The following is a 24,724-nucleotide window of genomic DNA, read 5'->3' on the forward strand; positions in this document are numbered from 1 at the left end:
AAAACATGTAGAATATCATATATGAAACGAAAAAAAAAATAAACACAGAGCTACCATATGACCTTGCATTCCCACTTTTAGGCATATATCTGGAGAAAAACATGATCTGAAAGAATATATGCACCCCAGTATTCATTGCAGCACTATTTACAATAGCTAAGACATGGAAGCAACCTAAATGTCCATCAACAGAGGAATGGATAAAAAAGATGTGGTACATATATGGGATACTACTCAGCCATTAAAAAGAAGGAAATAATGCCATTTGCAGCAACATAGAATGGACCTAGATAATGTCATACTGAGTGAAGTAAGTCAGACAGAGGAAAAATATTGTATGACATCCCTTATATGTGGAATCTAAAAAGAAATGCTACAAATGAACTTATTTACAAAACAGAAAGGCTCACAGACTTAGAAAATGAACTTATGGTTGCTGGGGGAAAGGATAGTTAGGGAGTTTGGGATGGTCATGTACACACACTTCTATATTTAAAATGGATAATCAACAAGGACCTATTATATAGCACATGGAACTCTGCTCAATGTTATGTGGTAGCCTGGATGGGAAGGGACTTGGGGGAGAATGGATACATGTTTATGTATGGGTGAGTCCCTTCTCTCTTCACCCGAAACTATCACAACATTGTTAATAGGTTATACCCCAATATAAAAAAAAAAGTTCAAAACAAAATAAAAAATGAAAAAGAAACTGCTGAAATTTATATCAAAAGTGTTCTTCCTGTGTTTTCCTCTAAGAGATTTATAGTGTCTGGCCATACATTTAGGTCTTTCATCTACTTTGAGTTTATTTTTGTGGATGGTGTTTGATTTCATTTTTTCATTTTTTCACATGTAGCTGTCCAGTTTTCCCAGCACCACTTACTGAGAGGACTGTCTTTTCTTCATTGTATATTCTTGCATCTTCTCTTGTAGATTAATTGTCCATAAGTGTGTGGGTCTATTTCTGGGCTTTCTATCCGGTTCCATTGATCTATAGAGAGAACTTATTCAACATAATAAAGACTGTACCTGACAAACCCACAGCTAGCATCATTCTCAGCAGTGAAAGGGTGAAAGCATTTGCTCTAAGATCAGGAACAAGACAGGGATGTCTGCTGTTGCCACTATTATTCAACATAGTTTTGGAAGTCCCAGCCACAGCAATCAGAGAAGAAAAGAAATAATAGGAATCCAAATTGGAAAAGAAGATGTAAAACTGTCACTTCATTTGCAGATGACATGATACTATACATAGAAAATCCTAACGATGCTACCAGAAAACTACTAGAACTCATCAATGCATTTGGTAAAATTTCTGGATACAAAATTAATACACAGAAATCTCTTGCATTCCTATATACTAACAATGAAAGGTCAGAAAGAGAAATTAAGGAAACAATCTCATTTACCATCACATCAAAAAGAATAAAATACCTAGAAATAAACCTGCCATCTATGGGGTCACACAGAGTCGGACACGACTGAAGCGACGCAGCAGCAGCAGCAGCAAGGAGGCAAAAGACCTATACTTAAGAAGCTATAAGATACTGATGAAAGAAATCAAAGTTGATGCAAATAGATGGAGAGATATACCATGTTCTTGGATTGGAAGAATCAATATTGTGAAAATGATAATATTCAAAGTAATCTATAGATTCAGTGCAATCTCTACCAATTACCAATGCCTATTTTCACAGAACTGGAACAAAAATTTGTATGGAATTAATTAGTTTGGAAAGTCAAAAAACCCAAATAACCAAAGCAATCCCGAAAAAGAAAAACAAAACTTGAGGAATCAGCCTCCCTGAATTCAGGCTATACTACCAAGCTACAGTAATCAAAACAGTACGGTACTTGCTTCCATTATCTTTTAAGCAATGTCTGCAAAGGGATGATTTGTTAACAGTAAGATGATAAAAATGTCAAGCCTCAAAGGAATGGAATTCTGAAGTGATAGAATTCTGCCGTCAAACAGCAGAAAAAGCAAGACTTCTGCTTTTTGTTTTAACTTTGGTCCATTAATGTCTCATGAATCTATAATCACTGGGATAAGATATTCATGTTACATTTACACCATCAACTTCTGATGTAGTATGGCAGGTGCCTTTCATATACAAGCTCATAACTCCTTACAGGAGCCCCAGTATGTAGGTACCTAATATACAAAAGAGGAAACAGAAGTTGCCTTTAAATGTCCTCCCTCTTTTACATCCTTTTTTTATAATAACTTGGAAACTTAATTAAAGAAAGGATTTGCTGCTACTGCTAAGTCGCTTCAGTCATGTCCGACTCTGTGCGACCCCATAGACGGCAGCCCACTAGGCTCCGCCGTCCCTGGGATTCTCCAGGCAAGAACACTGGAGTGGGTTGCCATTTCCTTCTCCAATGCATGAAAGTGAAAAGTGAAAGTGAAGTCGCTCAGTCGTGTCCAACTCTTCGAGACCCCATGGACTGCAGCCTACCAGGCTCCTCTGTCCATGGGATTTTCCAAGCAAGAGTACTGGAGTGGGGTGCCATTGCCTTCTCCAAAAGAAAGGATTTACTGATAGGTTAAGTGAATGAGGCATGTAACTAAAAAACACTGGAGCTAAGATTTGAACCCAGAGCTCTATGGCAGCAAAGTCTGTGCTTTTCCACTTATACTAGTGCTTCTCAAACTTTCTACAGCCAGACATGAATTCTACAAGCTATTCAAGTGACATCCATGATCAAATGTGTTTGTGAAATACTGAATGTATTTGATTTCTTTGGAGATTCACAGTGTATACTTAGCAAATTTAGATGCTAGGGACTGCTAAATAGAAAAAAACAAAAACAAAAAAACACCTATTTATGTAGCTTAACCTAGCATTTGAGTTTCTGTTCCCTTCCTGGTTCAAACACTTAAAACACTCACTTGTAGGCCGGGGAAATGCGACTCTGCAATGCAGCAGTTAAAGCGATGAGTAAACCAGGACAACTGCTAGGCTTGAATAAAAGGCTTCCCTGTGGAGCTAGGGTCACTGTCTGGGTCAGAATGATCTGGTACAATCTAGAAGGCAGTGTTAATTATGGTCTTAGGAACAGAAAGTGTTACATAAGGAATGGAAAAAGTCCCTTAAAAGGGGGATAGATTTATGTGAAAAGGATCCCATTTAGCTGGAAGTATAGCTACAGTATGCTAAGTAAGCAAGAAGAGGCTGCAATTAAAAATAGAATCATCAGGTTGTATTTTTATATATAGTTATGTATTGTCACCCTGCTTATTTAACTTATACGCAGAGTACATCATGAGAAATGCTGGACTGGAAGAAACACAAGCTGGAATCAAGATTGCCAGGAGAAATATCAATAACCTCAGATCTGCAGGTGACACCACCCTTATGGCAGAAAGTGAAGAGGAACTCAAAAGCCTCTTGATGAAAGTGAAAGTGGAAAGTGAAAAAGTTGGCTTAAAGCTCAACATTCAGAAAACGAAGATCATGGCATCCGGTCCCACCACTTCATGAGAAATAGATGGGGAAACAGTGGAAACAGTGTCAGACTTTATTTTTCTGGGCTCCAAAATCACTGCAGATGGTGACTGCAGCCATGAAATTAAAAGACGCTTACTCCTTGGAAGGAAAGTTATGACCAACCTAGATAGCATGTTCAAAAGCAGAGACATTACTTTGCCAACAAAGGTCCGTCTAGTCAAGGCTATGGCTTTTCCTGTGGTCATGTATGGATGTGAGAGTCGGACTGTGAAAAAGGCTGAGCGCCGAAGAATTGATGCTTTTGAACTGTGGTGTTGGAGAAGACTCTTGAGAGTCCCTTGGACTGCAAGGAGATCCAACCAGTCCATTCTGAAGGAGCTCAGCCCTGGGATTTCTTTGGAAGGAATGATGCTAAAGCTGAAACTCCAGTACTTTGGCCACCTCATGCGAAGAGTTGACTCATTGGAAAAGACTCTGATGCTGGGAGGGATTGGGGGCAGGAGGAGAAGGGGACGACAGAGGATGAGATGGCTGGATGGCATCACTGACTCGATGGATGTGAGTCTGAGTGAACTCCGGGAGTTGGTGATGGACAGGGAGGCCTGGCATGCTTCGATTCATGGGGTCGCAAAGAGTCGGACACAACTGAGCAACTGAACTGAACTGATAATTGAGTCCTTTCTCATTTTTCAGAATAAGACCAATAAGAGAGATTGATTCATTTTCCTAGGGTGACCAACCATCTCAGTTTGCAGGATTATCAGTCTAAAACTGGAAGAGGCTTGGGTAAACCTGGACAAGTGGTGAAGCTACATTTACTGAAAAATGATAATTTGCAAAGGTAATACTCAGGCACCACATCCATGCCATCTGAACATATTTGAAAAGTTCATTCTCTTCATCAAGGGTTCACATGGATAATTGATGATACAGTTTTGATGTAGAGTGAAGCGTTCTTACACGTTAGATGTTAATCATAGAGTTTGAGATTCATCAGGGACCTATCAGATTTTTATTCTTAGCAAGTCAGATCAGAGGGCAGTGTAATTAATCTGATACTGGCACCCTTAGTGATGTCGGCCTGACCCAGGGAGACCTGTGCCAATTCCAGGGCTGTCAGAATCCACTGGGAGGCAGAAAGCAGAGTTTCAGGGTTGCTGCAGCCTTTAGCAGGATTCCCAGGTGGCGCTAGTGGTAAAGAATCTGTCTGCCACCGCAGGAGACTAAGAGACATGGGTTCTATTCCTGGGTTGGAAAGATTCCCTGGAGGAGGGATTAACAACCCACTGCAGTATCTTTGTCTGGAGAATCCTATGGACAGAGGAGCCTGGTGGGCTATAGTCCATAGGGTCGCAAAGAGTCAGACATGACTGAGCAACTAAGCAGCAGCAGGACTTACTTTTATAAAGAAGATAGCGGTCTGTTTATTTTCCAGTTAAAAGAAAATGAAAGAGTTGCTCTCTAAAATTTCAGTACTGGAGTTCACGGTCCTGCATAGCTTCTGAACCTGCATAAAAACGTCTAATTTGCAGGAGGCTGGTTGTTGAATTATGATACTGAGAACTGTGCCATCACAACTCTAAAACCTTGCAAAACAAATGCCCTTGTAAAGTCTCCATTGAAATATTAAACTTTTTCCACTAGGGCATCTTATAGAAGGTTTCAAATGACAGGAGGGGAAATAAAGAGATTAATCACTTTTAAGCACCAATTATTGTGGCTCTGGACAATCAATTTTTTAAAAGAAATAAAATTTCTAGGACTTAACACTGCTATGCTTCAGCTAATGACTGTTTATTATTTACGGGCTTAACTGGTTTATATCCTTAAACATATCCTAATTTTTTTTTAAATTTTATTTTATTTTTAAACTTTACATAATTGTATTAGTTTTGCCAAATATCAAAATGAATCTGCCACAGGTATACATGTGTTCCCCATCCTGAACCCTCCTCCCTCCTCCCTCCTCATACCATCCCTCTGGGTCGTCCCAGTGCACTAGCCCCAAGCATCCAGTATCGTGTATTGAACCTGGACTGGCAACTCGTTTCTTACATGATATTTTACATGTTTCAATGTCATTCTCCCAAATCTTCCCACCCTCTCCCTCTCCCACAGAGTCCATAAGACTGTTCTATACATCAGTGTCTCTTTTGTTGTCTCGTACATCGGGTTATTGTTACCATCTTTCTAAATTCCATATATATGTGTTAGTATACTGTATTTATGTTTTTCCTTCTGGCTTACTTCACTCTGTATAATAGGCTCCAGTTTCATCCACCTCATTAGAACTGATTCAAATGTATTCTTTTTAATGGCTGAGTAATACTCCATTGTGTATATGTACCATAGCTTTCTTATCCATTCATCTGCTGATGGACATCTAGGTTGCTTCCAATACTTATCAGTAATTACCTTAAACGTAAATGGGTTGAATGCCCCAACCAAAAGACAAAGACTGGCTGAATGGATACAAAAACAAGACCCCTACATATGTTGTCTACAAGAGACCCACCTCAAAACAGGGGACACATACAGACTGAAAGTGAAGGGCTGGAAAAAGATTTTCCATGCAAATAGGGACCAAAAGAAAGCAGGAGTAGCAATACTCGTATCAGATAAAATAGACTTTAAAACAAAGGCTGTGAAAAGAGACAAAGAAGGTCACTACATAATGATCAAAGGATCAATCCAAGAAGAAGATATAACAATTGGAAACATATCCTAATTTATGTAAGGTTTATTTGTTGTCGTTGTCGTCATTTTTCACTTGCTAAGTCAGGTCTGACTCTTTGCAACCCCATGGACACTAGCCCGCCAGGCTCCACTGTTCATGGGATTTCCCAGGCAAGAATACTGGAGTGGGCTGCCATTTCCTTCTCCAGGGGATTTTCCTGACCCAGCGATCAAACCATCTCCTGCGTTGGCAGGCGGATTCTCTACTGCTAAGGTTTATATCCTTATTTATATCTTTAAAGTCCTAACAATTATTTCTTTGACTTGAGTGTCCAGTTTCAGATTTAATACTCTACGGTCAGTTTTTCTGAAAGGAAAGATCTAGAAATAAATAAGTGGTATAATTTTCCAAAAACAACTATGTAGATTATAAGTTGATTTTCTTGAGGAGCAACTTTCCCAGATCTTCTTCTTACATCCCTAGGTAGGCTTACCCAGTTATTTAATTATCACTCTATTAAGCTCACTTCTTACTGCTCCTTTTAATATGGACAGTCTTAGGGTTTTGCGGTCTTTTTTGCTCTCCTCATGTACTTTCTCTAGACCATCTCGTCAACAGCCATGACTTTAACTGACATCTCTAAACTTTTGACACTAAATTTATAGCTGTACCCGAGACTCTCTCTAAAGCTCTTTTTACACCTTTCCCTGGAAATTTCATAGTCATCTTAAACTCAAGATCTCCAAAGCTGAGTTGGCCATCATCTTTTCTTTTATTCTCTACTTCAAGAAGTGATACCACCACCTATCAGCCAGCCAGGCCAGAAATTATGAATTATTTTGGATTTTACTCTCCCTGCAGAATGAGCACAGTCCACCATGAGCAAGTTCCCTCTTGCCATCGTGTGTGACTCTTCATGGCTCTGGTCATCCATCTCACACTGGAAGATGCCATTAAAGTTCTCAAGCAGCACTAATGATGAATGGAGGTCTGGAGTGAGGGGAGAGGAGATGTCCCTTCAACTCTCTGGGTCATGTGTCTTAAAAGCCAAATCACAGGTCCAACTCCCCTTTCTCCTTCATCCAGTTGTGATTCATGATGGTGAGTACAAGACAGCTACCAAACTGCACTGAGAACCATTCCTATATTCTACCTGCAGATGTGTTTCTAGAAACAGTATGGAGGAGTCTCCAAAAAATTAAAAATAAAACTTGCACATAATACAGCAATTTCACTACTAGGTATTTACCCAAAGAAAATGAAAACACTAATTAAAAAAGATATTAATACATACATCTCTGTGTTCACTGCAGCATTATTGATAATAAGCAAGGTATGGAAGCAACCTAAGTATTCATCAGTGGATAAATGGGTAAAGAAGATTGAGTATATATATATATATATAAATATTAGTCATAAGAAGAATGAAATCTTGCCATTTGCAATAGCATGAGCGTACTAGAGGGTATTATGCTAAATGAAATAAGTCAGAGAAAGACAAGTACCATACGATTTCACTTGTAGGTGGAATCTAAGGAAAAAAACCAACCAGCAAACTAGAAACAGGCTCATATATACAGATAACACATTGGTGATCACCAGAGGGGAAGGGATCTGGGGTTGGGCAGAATAGGTGAGGGGAATCAAGATGTATAAACTTCTAGTTATAAAATAAGTAAGTCATAGGGATATAATATACAGCAAAGGGAATATAGTCAATACTATTGTAATAACTTTGTGTGGTGACAGATGATTATTGGGCTTAGCATTGTGATCAATTTGTAAAGTATATAAATGTTGAATCACTATGTTGTGTACTTGAAACTAATATAATGTTGTATGCCAACTATACTTCAATTAAATTTTTTTATTAAAAATAAGATAGGTTTGAGTTATCCAAAGAATGCTACTGGGCATCACTTTTTATACATCCAGAACATCTGAACCCAGTTTAGGCTCAGGCTTGAATGTCAGGCATCCACTTAGACAAATGATACATGCAGCTTGAGGCTGTAGACAATTCCTGAATGCCTTTATTGACCAGGTCTGGGGTCATAATTTGAGGAGTTACTTGAAAACACCATTCACTTGTCACATACAGCAGTTCAAGTGGATGCTCTCATAACATTTGAAAAGTGCTTTGGCATTTACATGAAGAAATTAGAAAGAGGCTCCCTTCCTATGGTCCCTGCAAATAAGGCTCTTTGCTAAACAAACATGCTGTTTGAAACACAGTTCTTTTAAGCCTTTGCCTCCTAGAAAGGGCTTCCCAGGTGGCTCAGCAGTAAAGAATAAACCTGCAGTACAGGAGACCTGGTTTCAATCCCTGGGTTGGGACGATCCCCTGGAGGAGGGCATGGGAACCCGCTCCAGTATTCTTGCCTGGAGAATCCCATGGACAGAGGAGACTGGTGGGCTAAAATCCACAGGGTCGCAAAGAGACATGACTGAAGCAACTGAGTATGTACGCACACACGTCAACTAGAGAAGAGGACCCTGATCATCCAGCTTGTATAATGCAATCGCGAGTCTGCAGTGATTTGTCCCTACAGCCCTGCTGAACAAGGGCTGAGTCACCCACGAGTGTAGAAATGTGAGAATGTCACTTGTACATATTTGGTGATCTTACTTGAAGTCATTACTGAGTTTCAACCAATTTTCAAGAGATTTTTTTTTTTTTTCTTCAGTGACCATCCGCAGTGTCATTCTACTCTTGTGAAACAAAAGGTCTGAGATTTTTCTTTTCTGACATTTTTTTTTTTTTTTTTTGTGGAAGGTAAATTAAGCTTTGCAGAAATCTATGGCTCATTTTAGAGTCTGCCCTTTAGTACTAACAGGTACATATAATCTTCAGAGCCTCAGACCTTTCACAGGTATTTAGAGAAATATTGAACTTATGATATTATCTAATTAAATGAATGAAAAACTAAGAGTACAACCAACTAAAATTTGGCTTTCCTCTGATCACCCTACTGGAATCACAATACTTTCAGAGGTCATCCCTTTTTCCCTCCCTACTCCTTGGGAGCAATGCCAACATTTTTTCTTACATTATACTATTTCCTCTTCTTTTTTTTTTTTTTTTTTCTTTTTTCATCCTGAGAGCGACATGGTCAAATTGATATTTTAGAAGGATCAGCCCAGTATCTGAGAGGAGAATGAATGGGAGGACAGACTGGTCGGGGGTGCAATTAGGCTGGGGGCAGATGCCATATCCAGACAAGCTGAGAGCCTGGCTGAGAGAGGACTGGAGGGTCAGGTCAGTAGTACCAGGTACAGGGAGATCCAAGACAGTTCTTCTCTGGCACAAGTGTAGCTTCTGGAGATGGATAGGGTGGAGGGTAGATGTGGGAGGGGTTGCTGGGGTAGAAATGCCTTTGGGACATTCAGGGAACATGCTCAGAGATAATTGTCTTGGACGAACCTGTGTCTGTATATGGTATGGGTGTTATTCCCTAAAACAGGTCTGAACTTCCCCACGAGCTCCCTAAGCACTGTGCATCCAGCATGGAGGGTGTAAGGGAAAGCCAATCAATAAACACCATTTTCCTCTCTAGTTTAAATCGTTTAACCGCTTTGAGTCAGTGCTCAGTCTTTGTTTTTAAATTTTAATTTGTGCTATGTACTTAGTCAGTCAGTCATATCTGATTCTTTGTGGCCCCATGGACTGTAGCCCACCAGCCTCCTCTGTCCATGAGATTTCCCAGGCAAGAATACTGGAATGGGTTGCCACTTCCTACTGCAAGGGATCTTCCCAACCAGGGGACCGAACCTGGGTCTCTTGTGTCTCCAGCGTTCACAAGCACGTTCTTGTTCAAGAAGCAGTGTTCAAGCAGTGTTCTTGTTCTTGAAGCAGTGATCAAGCCACCTGGGAAGCTCCACAATTTAGTTGATTTCTCTCTTCCTTAGGAAGCCCGTAGCATCTGATTATATGAGACTCCATCTGATTACATGAGACTCCACCCCCATCTCTGTCTCTGTGGGTCACTTTTTGTCTCCGTGTCTTTGAGGAGCAAAGAGAAGGCCCTTGTGCCCAGAGAATAGAGAGCGGGGCTGTGGGGGCCGGCCTCTGCCAGGTGAATCTGGGATATCATAAGAGCCAGACCATGAGGATCTGGTGAGCTATATTGGGAACATTGGTCCTTATTCCAAGAGAAACCAGAAGCTCTTTATGGGTCTTAAAAGGGTGAACCAGTTCCTGATGTGATTTTTAAAGGCCAGGACAGTGCAAAGAATGGAACTGAGTGAAGCAGAAGCGGACCTGGCCGAGCAGTTAGAGGCCGAGGCCACAGGGCGAGAGGACAACAGCCTCTGCAGCTGCGGTGACAGTGAAGAGGGGTGTACTGTTAGGAGAGAAAATGGGCAGAACCTGGGGACTGTTTAGGTGGGGGTTCCTGAAGGAGAAGGCTAGCGTGATCCCGGGCTTTCTGCAAAGAGCAACAGAAGACATGGTAGTCATTGTGAGAGATGAGGAGGAAGCGCAGACTGGGAAGGGGAAGGATTCTCCTAAATGTCCACACCCATTTCTCCTGCCCCATCTGCCCGGCCAGTTCTAGCTGCCACTCCCCTTTCCAAATGGTCAGCTGCAGCCACAGAGATAACTCGGCCACTGACCACTATGCACACATATTCTCCAACCTCAGCTGCTCTGAGCTGAGGGCCAGCTGCTCTGGCTCTTCGGGAATATTGTATCAATTTCAAATTGAACCTTTTTCTGTTCCTCATATTAAGTTTTAAAAACATTTTTACTCTCTCCATATTTCTTTTCTTCACTTTATTGTAGTTTCAGTAATGCCATTAAAAACCCTTTAAAAATATAAATGTATTAAAGGAAAAGCATACACTGGCACAAATAGTATTCTCTTTTAACCTCCTAATTATACTATAAATAATATTATATACTATAAACATTATTATTAATACCTTTTGACCTCCTCATTCTATTCAGCTCCATGGCAACCACAAGATACATATTAGTTCCTGTTGAAAATAGGCTTTTCAAGAAACCCAAACTTGGCCTCCTGGGTCTCCTAGGTCCCAAGCTTCCTTACAATGTATCTTTCCCACCTGTCACTTGCCTTCCTATTTAAGTTCAACAGCTGTCAGTGTTTTTATTTATTTCTTAAATTTAATTTTTATTGGAGTATAGTTGCTTTGTTTGATTGTAATGTGTTAGTTTCTACAGCACAACAAAGTGAACTAGCTCTATGTAACATATACCCCCCACCCTTTTTTTGGCTTTCCTTCCCATTAAGGTCACTATAGAGCCCTGAGTTAGGGTTTCCTGAAATATACAGCAGACACTCTTTCCATATTTCTGGTTCTTTCTTCCCTCCTCAGTTTTACCAAACTACCTTGGCTCTTAATTTACTTAAAAATATAGAAGCCAAAGGATGTGATTTTCCTCAAATTGTCTTACCCCCAGTTTAGAACTTCTCTGAACCTTCATTCATTCTCTTTTCTTTCTTGCCTCAGTGGAAGCAATCTCTCTCTCCCCTTTCCAAGCTTTTTTTTCTCCCTCTGTGTCCCCATCCCACCCTATTCCATTTTTCCTGGAGCATTATCTCATAGACTACCCCCATCTCATATCTCATGTTGAAGGAAATGGTGTTTTTCATTTTTGTTTTGTTTTGAGCCCAGTATTTATACAGTCAATGTAGAAAACTTGGAAGATATAGAAAGGAACAAAAATGAGTGTAAAAACCACCCACAATCTCATACAATGGAGAAAACCATATTTGATTTCTAATTTTTTTAAAAAAAATTTCTCTTGCTACTGATTCTCTCCCCTCAGCCTGAAAATATGTTCAGTTCTTCTCTTGTTTCTCCTCTTGGTTTTCCTATTTCCGTTAGTGATGTTATCTTTTTTATCTTATTATCATTTATTTAGGCAAGGGTAGATAATAGGAAATCATCTTTGAGTCTTCAGTTTCCTCAATTCAACATGAAATTCTACTGATAATATTATATCGTTTACTTACTTGTGTTAGGTACACTGCTAAGTACATTAGCTGTGTTTTCCCGATCTTTCACCGCACCAGTTATTCCTGTTTTACATGTAAGTAAGCAGAAACTTTGAGGTTCACAGCTAAGCAATGAAGTCAGAATTTGAACTCAAGCCTGTTTATTTCCAAAGTTTCTGCCATTTCAGTTTGTCCTCTCCTATCTTTTTCTACTACTTCTACTACTGTTGCTGTGCATGAGTGCTAAGTCGCTTCATTTGTGTCCAACTCTGTGCAACTCTATGGACTGTAGCCCGCCAGGCTCCTCTGTCCGTGGGATTCTCCAGGCAAGAATACTGGAGTGGGTTGCCATGCTCTCCTCCAGAGGAGCTTCTCAACCCAGGGATCGAACTCAAGTCTCCTGTGGCTTCTTCATTGGCAGGCAGGTACTTTACCATTAGCATCACCTGGAAAGCTCTACTGTTGCTCTAGCTCACATTATCAATTCCCAAATAGCCAAATCACCTCATTAACAACACTGCCCAATCTTCCTTCACACTCATCATTGGAGATTAGTAGAGGTCTGGTACATTGAATTGCCCTGGTCCCATCAATTTCGTTGTATCTTTACCAAGAAACAGTTGTATTTTATCAGCGAGCCAATCAATGCACTTGTACTGTTCATTATGTTACAGCATTTAATTACATATTATATAAACCAATGAAACCTTGAGTGTAAAATAGAATTGTTCCTGTGAAAACTAAGTTGAGATTCTTTGGAACGACTTGGTGAGAGTGAGTGGCCTGAAAATATTATAATCCAAATCAGTATAGGAAAGGTGAACCAGACATGCTTGGGAAAAGTTTGTAAACATATCTTTAACATTCTGCACTCAGATTGCATTTTGCTGCACTTTAAGGAAACAGAAGCTTGAGTGTGGTTCTTACAAGACAAATGATACAACTCTAATTAGCAGACACTCAGAGGAAGGGCCTTGGCATTCTATTCTATTATACAATTGCTGAATGTACTCATATATGTCTTAGGTTAAACTATAATATCTAAGATAAGTGTGTATAACGTTTTAAAATCCCCGGCCTGTTAAACCAAGTAAGTCAGTGTTAGTCATTCAGTTGTGTCTGACTCTTTGCAACCCCATGGACTGTAGACTGCCAGGCTCCTCTGTCCATGGAATTCTCCAGGCAAGAATACTGGAGTGGGTAGCCATTCCCTTCTCCCCGGTATCTTCTCGACCCAGGGATGGCCTGCGTCTCTTGTGTCTCCTGCATTGACGGGTAGGTTCTTTACCAGCTGAGCCATAGAGAAGCCCTTCAAAAGGTCATATCATGTTAAAAAGAATTATTCCCTTTAGGGCTTGTCATTTTACATAGTCCTTCCATTCAGGAATGATTCCCATTCTAAATGGAAAGCATGGCACAAATAAATCTATCACAAGAAAGAAACAGACTCATAGATATAGAGAACAGACTTGTGACTGCCAAAGGGGAGGGGGGAGGGAAAGCGATGGACTGGGAAGTTGGGGTTAGCAGATGTAAGCTATTATAAATAGGATGGATAAACATCAAGGCCCTACTGTATAGCACAAGAACTATATTCAGTATCCTGTGATAAACCATGATGGAATTAAAAAGCATATATATATGTCACCCTGGGGTGGGATGACTGCAAATTTATCCTAGGATAGTTCTCATCTTATTAAAACCTTTTAAAATGTGAGCCATTCTTAGAGAAGGAAATAGCAATCCACTCCAGTATTCTTGACTCGAGAGTCCCAGGAACAGAGGAGCCTGGCAGGTTACAGTACATGGAGTCACAAAGACCTGGACATGACTGAGCAACTAACGCTAACACACCTCCCATTTTCCCCAGGGTAAAGAAGAGAGTGGCCTTACCTGTGATTGGTCAATGGCTGCAGGTGACTCTCCATGCATCAGGAATGTCATTGTTTTCCTTACTCGCTACAGCCTGAAGATTTAACAGCAAGGCTGGTGCTTATATATAGAAGGAAGCTAATTACTTCATTTCATTCTTTTGTTGGAACATTTTCCTACCCACTTACCAATAATCTTCCCTTTCCTTTCACAGCTCCTCTCCGAAGAGACTAACAATAGTGCATTCATCAGAAGAGCTCCAGTTGGAGCCCAGGAAGAGACAACAGAAGGCTGGGACCAGGCGGTCTGGCTAGAGGTCAGTGTCCACCAGCTCCTGGGTAATTGGCTCCCAGTCTCTCCAAAGGCATTTCTTAACAGAGGCAAATAGAAACTTCCATTTAATTCCATGTGGTATAAAAATGTAATTGTTTCACCCATAAAGGCAGTCATGTTTCTATAACAATGGCTTCATTCAGGGCTTTCAAGAGTCATTACTACAAGTTCTTTTAGGGACTTAAAAGCAATTATTTTCTTGATCTGAAGCAAAAAAAGAATCAGAACATAAGGCTCTCTTTTCCATTTTTATTTTCAATAAATAAAGAAAGACATCACCTGAGTGCTTTAATCATGAGCATCTTTGAGATGACAGTGGATGTGGGGCACTAAATTCATCTCTGACCTAAAGTCATAGCACTTTAATCGTTTTGATGCCCTTTCTTGGAGAAATTAACAGCTCAATAAGGACAACTCACGGAAAAGACAGGTAATAAACCAAGATGTTGGTCCTCTTATGTGCCATCTGGCAACTCTATTTATTTATTTGGCTGCATTGGGTCTTAGTTGTGGCACAGGGAATCTCAGTTGCATCATTCAGGACCTTTTGCTGTGGTGTACGGATTCTCTAGATGTGGCTTGTGGGCTCAGTTGCTCAGTGGCATATGGAATCTTAGTTCCCTGACCAGGAATTGAACCTGTGTCCCCTGCACTGGAAGGTGGGTTCTTAACCATTCGACCAAGGAAATCTCTGTCTGGCAACTCTTGATAATATAAAATGGCTGAAAATTTCAAGAAAAGCCTCATCCAATCTAAGAGGGATTCTGTTTATTGTTGTTTTTTTTTTTTTAACATTTCAAGAATATATAATATATATATATATTAAGAGCAGACTTGCCCGATCAGCAGGGCTAAAATCAATGGGTGCTCTGGCCAGCAAGCACTATGCCCTGACTCCCTCTAATTCATATATATGGGCTAGTGGAAACTCACTTTCAGAGTAAATAATAGAAAATTAACAAATAACCTAAATATTCAATAGTAATATACTAACTGAAAAATACACATAAAATCATTAAATGAAATTATTAAAGTAATGTTGTGTGTGTGTGTGTGTATATGTGTGCTAAGTTGCTTCAGTCTTGTCTGACTCTTTGCCACCCTATGGACTGTAGCCATGGTATATATGTATATAACTACATGAAAAAGCAGGTTAAAAATAAGTATAATATATAGCTCCATTTTTGAGAAATATATGTAAACATACAGAAATACAAACATATGCCATATATGCGTGTGCGCGTGTATACACACACAAATGCAGTCTATATATTATCTATTCAGGAAAAAAAAATTGGAAGACTATACACTAAAATGTTGACTGTAGTTGTCTTCGTCTGATACGTTTATTTATTTACTTACTTTTGGCTGCACTGGATCTTCATTGCTGTGCACTGGCGCTCTCCAGTTGTGGTGAGCAGGCTTGTGGTGGCCTCTTTTGTTGCAGAGTGTTGGCTTTAGGGCATGCAGGCTTCAGTAGCTGAAGCTTGTGGGCTCCAGAGTGCAGGCTCAGAAGCTGTGGCACATGGGCCCAGTTGATTCATCCCATGTGGGATCTAGTTCCCTGACCAGGGATCAAACTCATGTCCCATGCATTTGCAGGTGGATTCCTAACCACTGGACAATCAGGGAAATCCCCATCTGAAAAGTTTTTGAGTAATTTGACTCTTTTCTTCTGCTGAAGAAAGTGTACTAATTTCTTTGTGTGTGTGTGTGTGTGTGTGTGTGTAGGAGAGAAAGAGATAGATTGTTATTTTTTATGTGATTTAAAAAGAGTTAAAACCCTAAATAATGGATTGGGGCTTAAAAATAATTAATAATAGTTACTTTAAAAGAGGTATTTGTGAACTAGAAACCTGAAATACATTGAAAACCACCTAGGCAAGTTAAAAATAAAATCTAAACATTCTGAGGACAAAATATTATTGACTCATTTGCCAGTTTTCCACCTGTAGTAACTATGGCTTTATAACAACATAGCCAAAATTAGGTGTTAAAGTGAGTCATCAGTTTAGAAAGGTAATTATAAAGTAATCCAACCTCACATGTTGATTGCATTCAACAATCCCATTCAGAAGAGCAATATTATATTCTCTTTACTCTAAGCCATTTGTTACTGAAAAAATAAATGAAAAGTGAAGAAAGCATTAGTCACTCAGTTGTGTCCGACTCTTTTCAAATGGACTTTAGCCACCAGGCTCTTCTGTCCATGGAATGCTCCAGGCAAGAATACTGGCAACTCTTGAAAATACAAAATGCAGTGGGTAGAAATTCCCTTTTCCAGGGTATCTTCCTGACCCAGGGATTGAACCTAGGTCTCCTGCATTTCCAGCAGATTCATTACCATTTGAACTATCAAGGAAGCCCAAGCCATTCGTTACTACAACAGTCAAAAGATACAGTGTATAAAGGAGTTATACATTTTGGACTCTGCATTAGTTTATTAGAAAAATATGGGAAAAAGAGGTGGGTTTAGATATGATTTTCTTTCTCTGATTGCTCCCCTTGGAAGAATTATATTCTGGTTAATCCCCAAGGTAAGAGACTGAGGCTAATATTTATGAACACATGTTAGAGTATCTATCAGGAATCATACTGGTACATTTAACATTCACAACAATCCTGTAAGATATAGGTGTTTGCCATTTAAGAGACCAAGGCTCAGAGAAATATCCTAACTTCATGGTCACACAGCGAGTAAGGTAGTGGTACCAAGATTCATATGTGGCCTTTCTGACCCCATAGACTCTGCTGTTTCCAATTAGGTCACAGTTCTAACATTCCATGGTGATAGATTGCATGGTTTTTCAGTATTACTTGATCTCACCTTTCCTATAAGACTATACATCCTGTCCCATTGCTTTTGGGTCTGGCCATGTGGCCTGCTTTGACCACTGGAGTGTGAGCAGATAAGATGAACACTACATGCTTTAAGAGGCAACGTGGCTTTCTGTCTACCTTGCTTGCTCTTTTCCCTCTGTCATATGAATGTCCCAAATAGAGAAGCTTCTTCAGTGTGGGTTCCAGAATGTGAAGGCACATGGAGCAGAGCCAAGCGGGTTCTAGCAGCTGCCAACACAGAGCTACCAAAATATGAGTGAGTGTGCCCTGGTTGTTTTCTGTTGCTGCAAACAAATTAATACAAACTTAGCACCTTAAAACCACAATGTATCATCTCCCAGTTTCTATAGGTCAGATGTGTGGGCATGGTGCTCCTGCATACCCTGCTGAGTATCTCACCAGGCTGAAATCAAGACGTCAGCTGCTATTCTCATTTAGGATTTGAAGTTCTTTTCAGAGCTCACTGGTTATTGGCAGAACGTATCTCCTTATGATCATAGGACTTAGTTTCTGTTTTCTTACTGGCTATGGGCCAGGGCTTGGCCTCAGTTCCTAAGGGCTCTTTTCAGGCCTTTTTGGTATGGCATCTTTCATCCTCAAGCCAGTAATGGCACATTGAATCTGCACCCTGGCAAGTCTCTGACCAGAAAACACTCTGCTTTTAATTGGTTCACATAATTAAGGGGATCAAACCAATCAATCCTAAAGGAAATCAATCCTGAATATATTGGAAGGACTGATGCTAAAGCTGAAGCTCCAATACTTTGGCCACCTGATGCGAAGAGCTGTCTCATTAGAAAAGACCCTGATGCTGGGGAAGACTGAAGGAAGAAGGAGAAGAGGATGACAGAGGACAAAATGGTTAGATGGCATCACTCACCCAATGGACATGATTTGAGCAAGCTCCGGGAGATGGTGAAGGACAGGGAAGGCTGGCACACTGCAGTCCATAGTGTCACAAAGAGTCAGACAGGACTGAGCAACTGAATAACAGCAACCACAGTTAGGTTAGGTCTGCCTTGATAATCTTATCTTCAAGCCAACTGATTCATAAAGAGGAGGTGCCGAGGAAGATAGCAGGACTTGAGCCTGTGCACTGCTGGCTCCATAAGGGGGTCCCCATGGCGCTCCTGGGGACCATGGGCAGCGTGGGAAGGAGCTGGGCAGGAAGAGCCAGAGACAGGACAGGAGCAGGACAGGACAGGCAGGACAGGACCACAACGTGGGGGCTGGACCAAAGGGCAAGGAGCCCAGCAGGACCTGCAGAACCCCTTTGCCATGTAAGGTAACATCATCACAGGAGTAACACCATTCTTAGAATTGTGCTTACCACAAAGAGAAAACTGTGTTGAAAGCCACAGAAATTTTGAAAGATTGATTTTTACTGCTTCATAACTGACTAATGCAACTGGCTCCCTGAAACTGTGTGTCTGTGCATGTAGAAAAGGACACAGATCTAAGGGGCAGCTCAATGAACTTTCACAAAATGAACACACCTCTACAACCACCACCCAGATCAAACAAATATACAAAAACAAGCAAATAGACAAAACCCAGAAAATGATTAACAACACAGGAGCCTGTTTTCATTTCCTAGATGCTAAAATTACCACAATCCTATCTTCTAACACCATAGATTATTTTTGCCTGCTTTTGAAATCGTACAAATGGTCCCTGGCTTCCTCCTCTCAATACTACATCTTTGACTCATTCCCTTTGTTGTATGCAGTTCTAGTTCCCTCCCTGTATTATATTTCATTACACGGATTTCCACAGTTTGTTTTTACATTCTTCAGTTGTTGACAGGCATTTGGTTAGTCTCCAGTTTTTAGTTGTTACCAATCTTGCTACCCAAGCTGTTTACGCTGAGATTCTTTCTCTCCCTGTCCCTCTTCCTGCCCCCCTCTCCCTTTTCCTTCCCTTCCTTCCTTTTTTTCTTTCTTTCCTTGCTTTTCTCTCTATCTCTTTCTTTCTTTCAGATGTCTTTATATCTTCCTTCTCCCCAAAAAGGAGGGAATCCAATTTCCTATTGTCAATACCTTTCAAAGTTATTGGCAATTTAAGAAACCCTCTCTGAAAAATTGTTTGGAAAACCACAGTGAATGGATTCAGACCAAAAATGTAGGGAACTGCAGGAGGGGTAAGGAATGAGGTTTCACACCCTTGGTTTATCTCAGGGCAGAAACTGCTTAGGGGAGACTAAGGTCATTTCAACCATCACTCTGAGCGGAGCCATGCAGTGTAGTGGGAAACAAGGTGGACCAAGGCACCATTAAGGGCTCCAAATCGGTTCCTTTTTCTAGCTGATAACCTCAGCAAGACTACCTCTCTGAGCTTCCTTTCCTCCATCTGTCATGGAGGCAGTGATAACCTTCCATTCAGATGTTTCCATTCCTTTCCATACTTATACCCCTTATTCAGAAAACAACACATTTTGCCCCAGCCCCATTGCACCACCTGTTTTCTGATCTTCTCTGCATTGCTTGTGTCCCAGAAAACCGGCCTCTGTAGACTGTATCACCTGGTTCTGTTACTGTTTTGCTCTGAACTGGGTTCAGCCAGTGGAAAGCACTGGCAAGGCATTGGAGGGAAAGAAGAGAAAGAGGTTGGATGATTCTCTTGCACACACACTGCTCCCTCCCTGCCCCACTGCTGTTCTGGAGCGGCTGCGTCCCCTCAGGCCACAACACCTTTGTTCCTCTTCTACTTTTTTTTTTTTAATTACAAAATTGTTTTAAGATTTGCCATGTATTTTATTTTTTGATTACTTTTTATGGGACTATAGTTGATTTTGTGCAAACTCCAGGAGATGGTGAAGGACAGGGAAGCCTGGCGTGCTGCAGTCCATGGGGACACAAAGAGTCAGACACAACTGAGTAACTGAACAACAATAATTGATTTACAATGTGGTGTTAGTTTTTGCTGTGCAACAGAGTGAATCAGTCTTATATATACATATATCCACTCCTTTTAGATTCTTTTCCCATATAAGTCATTACAGAGTATTGAGTAGAGGTCCCTGTGCTATACAGTAGGTCCTTATTTTATATATAGTAGTCTGTATGTGTCAATCCCAATCTCCCAAGTCATTCAGTATTCCCCCCTCCCTTACTCCCTGCTAACCATAAAGTTGTTTTCCATGTCTGTGACTATTTCTGTTTCATAAATAACATTCTTTTGTACCACTTTTTTTTAGATTCCACATATAAGTGATACTGTATATTTATCTTTCTCTGTCTGACTTACTTCCCTAACAATCTCTAGGTCCATCCATATTGCTGCAAATGGAATTATTGCATTCTTTTTTATGTCCGAGTAATATCCTGCAGGCTGTGATTCATGGGGTTGCAAAGAGTTGGACATGACTGAGTGACTGAACTGAACTGAACTGAACTGAATATTCCATTGTATGCTGTTGCTTCAGTCATGTCTGTCTCTGTGTGACTGCCAGGATCTTCTGTCTGTGGGATTCTCCAGGCAAGAATACTGGAGTGGGTTGCCATTGCCCCCCTCCAGGGGATCTTCTGGACCCAAGGATCGAACCCGCATCTCTTATGTCTCCTGCATTGTCATGTGGGTTCTTTACCACTAGCTGCTGCTGCTGCTGCTAAGTCGCTTCAGTCATGTCTGACTCTTCTCGACCCCATGGACTGCAGCCTACCAGGCTCCTCCATCCATGGGATTTTTCCAGGCAAGAGTACTGGAGTGGGGTACAATTGCTTTCTCTATTACCACTAGCACCACCTGGGAAATCCAGTTCACTTCAGTTGCTCAGTTGTGTCCAGCTCTTTACGACACCATGGACTGCAGCACACCAGGCTTCTCTGTCCGTCAACAACTCCCAGAGCTTACTCAAACTCAAGTCCATCGAGCTGGTGATCCATCCAACCATCTCATCCTCTATCATCCCCTTCTCCTCCCGCCTTCAATCTTTCCCAGCATCAGGGTCTTTTCAAATGAGTCAGTTCTTTACATCAGGTGGCCAAAAGATTGGAGCTTCAGCTTCAGCATCAGTCCTTCCAATGAATATTCAGGATTGATTTCCTTTAGGATGGACTGGTTGGATCTCCTTGCAATCCAAGGGACTCTCAAGAGTCTTTTCTCCAACACCACAGTTCAAAAACACCAATCCTTCATGCTCAGCTTTCTTTATAGTCCAATTCTCACATCTGTATGTGACTACTAGAAAAACCATAGCTTTGACTAGATGGACCTTTGTTAATATTCATTATATGGATATATGTAATTTGGGTTTCCCTGGTGGCTCAGACAGTGAAGTATCAGCCTGCAATGTGGGAGACTGGGGTTCAATCCCTAGGTCGGGAAGATCCCCTGGAGAAGGGAATGGCAACCCACTCCAGTATTCTTGCCTGAAGATTTCCATGGACAGAGGAACCTGATTGGTTACAGTCCATGGAGTCATGAAAAATCAGACATGACTGAGCAACTAATACACACACTTATCATATATAATATATATATATCTTCTTTATATAAAGATATGCCATATCTTCTTATCCTTCTGTTGACGGATATTTGGGTTGCTTCCATGGCCTGGTTATTATAAACAGTGCTGCAGTGAACACTGGGGTGCATGTATCTTTTTGAATTATGATTTTCTCCAGATATATGCCCAGGAGTGGAATTGCTCCTTCTTCTACTTTAAAGATGATTGTGATTTCTCATTCATTGGTGTTCCACCATCCTTTGCTTCTTAACCCAGTCGTTATCTCTGTAAACAGTCCCTTTATTATACTGTTAGGCTTAAGCCCTTTGAAGTGGATACTTGCAGTGTTCCTGATACTGGAGGAGGGAGCCCTATCATATTGTCAAACATGATGGGGAACTAGAAATAGTATCAAAAGCTGGAAGCCAAAGAAAACCAGGGATCTAAAGAACCAGAGAGGTGAGATAGAGGAATGATGAATCATAGAGTCATATGAGCAGTTTCTGCAGTGTCTCTTAAGTTCTTTACCTGCATGGCATTTAACTTCTGTGAGTTAATATAACTACTTAATCTAGAGGTGAGGAAACTAGGCCTTAGAGTGGTTAAGTAATTTCTTGACATCATTCTTTCATAACTGACAGAGCTAAGATTTGAATCCATGACATTTTACCTCCCAAACCTCTGCTCTTAAACAAAACAGAAATTTACTCTCTATTGCAGAAACAAGAGCTGTGGTTGACTGCTAGCTTTACATACTTTCGAGACTTAGTATGCAGCATAACTGTGTCTTGAAGACACAGAAATGGGACAGATAATTTGAAGATACTTAGCAAGTTTATACAGGTGTTAATGAGTACAGAGTTGGAAGGTCATGATGCGAGCAGCTGGCATCTCTTCTCCGTCACTTCCTGGTTCCCAAGCTTTGACAGCTCCTTATTGACCCCAAAACGAAATCCAGCCTCCTTTGCTTGCGCTTTAGAGTTCTCTGCAATCAGATTGCATCTCTCTTTGGGGATGACCTCCTGCCCACCACATACTCAACTTGCTGTGATCAAACTGACTTACTGTTTGTGGTTCATGTTCATCAGGTTGCCTTTTCTCTATTTCTTTTATTTGAAATTCTTTTCAGCCTTTTTGTCCCACTTAAAAACTACTTCCTCTAGACAGATATTTTCTTATCACCTCCCTCCTCTGAACATTGACAGCTTTGTTTACGCTATTTTCTTTGCACATATATGCTACTTGGACTTCTAGTTGTCTACATTCATCTCTCTTAGACATTAGGAGCTTGGAGGGTGAGGAACGCTAAGATGAGGAAAACAGAACCCCTACCCACAAGGTGGTAAGAACACAAAGAACTATAAATACCAATGCCTCTGTGTATTTGGGGATTTTACTTTAGGCCACTGATAAGGATATGTAAGAGTTAATGTTCATATATAGTTGAGGGAATCAGGGAAGGTTTCTTGGATAAAAAGACATTTGGTATGTACCGGGAACTCTGGTTGGGCTATGTGCCATCATAAATTGGGGAGAACCTCCTGGGAGACACAAAGTGTTGCTTTCATTGTTTATCCCAGTATCTCTGATGATTAATGAGAGTAACCTAGTAACCTAGTAACAATGTCTATCATGTACTGAGTGCTTAATAGATACCAGACCTTGTGTTACATGCTCTTTGTACATTATTTCATCTAATTCCTATGAGAGCATCCCCATTTCACAGATGTGAAAAACCAAGGCTGAAAGAGATTTGGTAATTTGTCCCAAGTGGCCCAGTTAGTAAGAGGCAGAACTAAATCTTATACCTGTATCTAACTGATTAGAAAAGTCCAAAAGATGAAATATGAGGCCACATTGCCTTTCTTGTTACAACTTGATATGATATATAATCCTTATTTATGCATCTACCACCACCATCAAAGAGAAAATTCAAATCCTCAAAGAACCATATGAAGCCAACATAATCCTCACATAATATTTATAAACTGACAGATTTTAAGCAATCTAATTATTTACAATGTGTCCCTGAGGTTCTGTTTTTTTTTTGAGAGTTCTACATTTTAAAAAATAATATTTCAAAACAATGTTCCATTTATCTTTTTTAGATTGATGCATTAAAATTACACCTCTTTAATCTGAGGTACCTAATTAATTCCAAAATGTCTTTGGTTTTCTCTTGAAGTATTTTCTAAAAATAAAATATGGTCCCACAGTAATTATGTTAGTCACCATTCAAATCATGGTCTCTATTTAAATTCAAAACTGTATCTAGTAAGTTTAAAAAAAAACTTGGTCTTTGATATTTTTATCAGGATGAAAAATGTCACAGTGCCTTCCAAATCTACGAATGAAATTAAATTTGGAGTTAGGAAACTGCCATGCATTATAGGATATGGGTTAAGTTATCAAAATCAGTGAGAGTGCATTTTCCAGATGCTCAAGCAATGAGCATTAGCATTGGAGTTTCCTGGGAGCAAGTTATAAACTAGTAGTACAAGCTGAGAAAGAAATCTCAGTATTTTTTTCTTAATTCATAAAACCCTTTTTCCCTGCTGTTATGAAATGTTTCTGTGCTGTGTGGGAACAGTAATGAATTTTCATATTAACAAAATAGGATTGCACATCAAGATGTTGACAAGTATGTGACTCAAAGTCTTCAACCCCAGGATGAATTAAAGGGCAGCCTCCATATTGCACTCTGTTAGAAATGGAGCACCGAGGTCAGTGAGCTTAAGGACAGATTGCTAGCAAAATCTGCTAAAGAAGTGAGAGAGAAGGAGCCTTCCAGGGGTACATTATTTTCTAACAATAGGCAGAAGAATGGCAGATGTTCAGAGGTGTGGCTCCACCAAATAGAGTGCTCTTTCTCAGGCCTCTTGTTGGATGCCTTGCACTGGTGCAGAGAAGCAGCTTTGGAGAACTACAGGAAATGTTAAAGCTTTAGTAGAGACTCCAGTGCTAAAGATTTGGGGAAAGAAGTCAGGTCTGAAAGACATAAAGTTTGGAATTGTTGGGGTTTTGGTTCCGTTTAGTAAAACTAATTGTCACCAGAAACAAAAGGACAGTGGAAAATGGAATCGGTGCAATTTTATTGAATCATTGTTGTATGCATGCATCAACATATGAACTT

At 40.4% G+C, this 24,724-nt stretch overlaps 1 protein-coding gene across 4 annotated transcripts in view; it reads left to right on the plus strand.

Moving 5' to 3' along the window:
- The window catches only part of LMNTD1 (lamin tail domain containing 1), a 489,113-nt gene that overhangs the window by 301,098 nt on the left and 163,291 nt on the right, over positions 1–24,724 (plus strand). For all 4 annotated transcript variants that reach the window (XM_070789936.1, XM_070789935.1, XM_070789934.1 and 1 more), the window contains one exon: positions 14,185–14,286. The gene's annotated coding sequence lies outside the window, so the exon portion shown is untranslated. The remainder of the gene's footprint in view (positions 1–14,184; positions 14,287–24,724) is intronic.

This window comes from Bos indicus, chromosome 5 (assembly GCF_029378745.1).
Source record: "Bos indicus isolate NIAB-ARS_2022 breed Sahiwal x Tharparkar chromosome 5, NIAB-ARS_B.indTharparkar_mat_pri_1.0, whole genome shotgun sequence".
In the NCBI taxonomy this organism is placed as follows: domain Eukaryota; kingdom Metazoa; phylum Chordata; class Mammalia; order Artiodactyla; family Bovidae; genus Bos; species Bos indicus.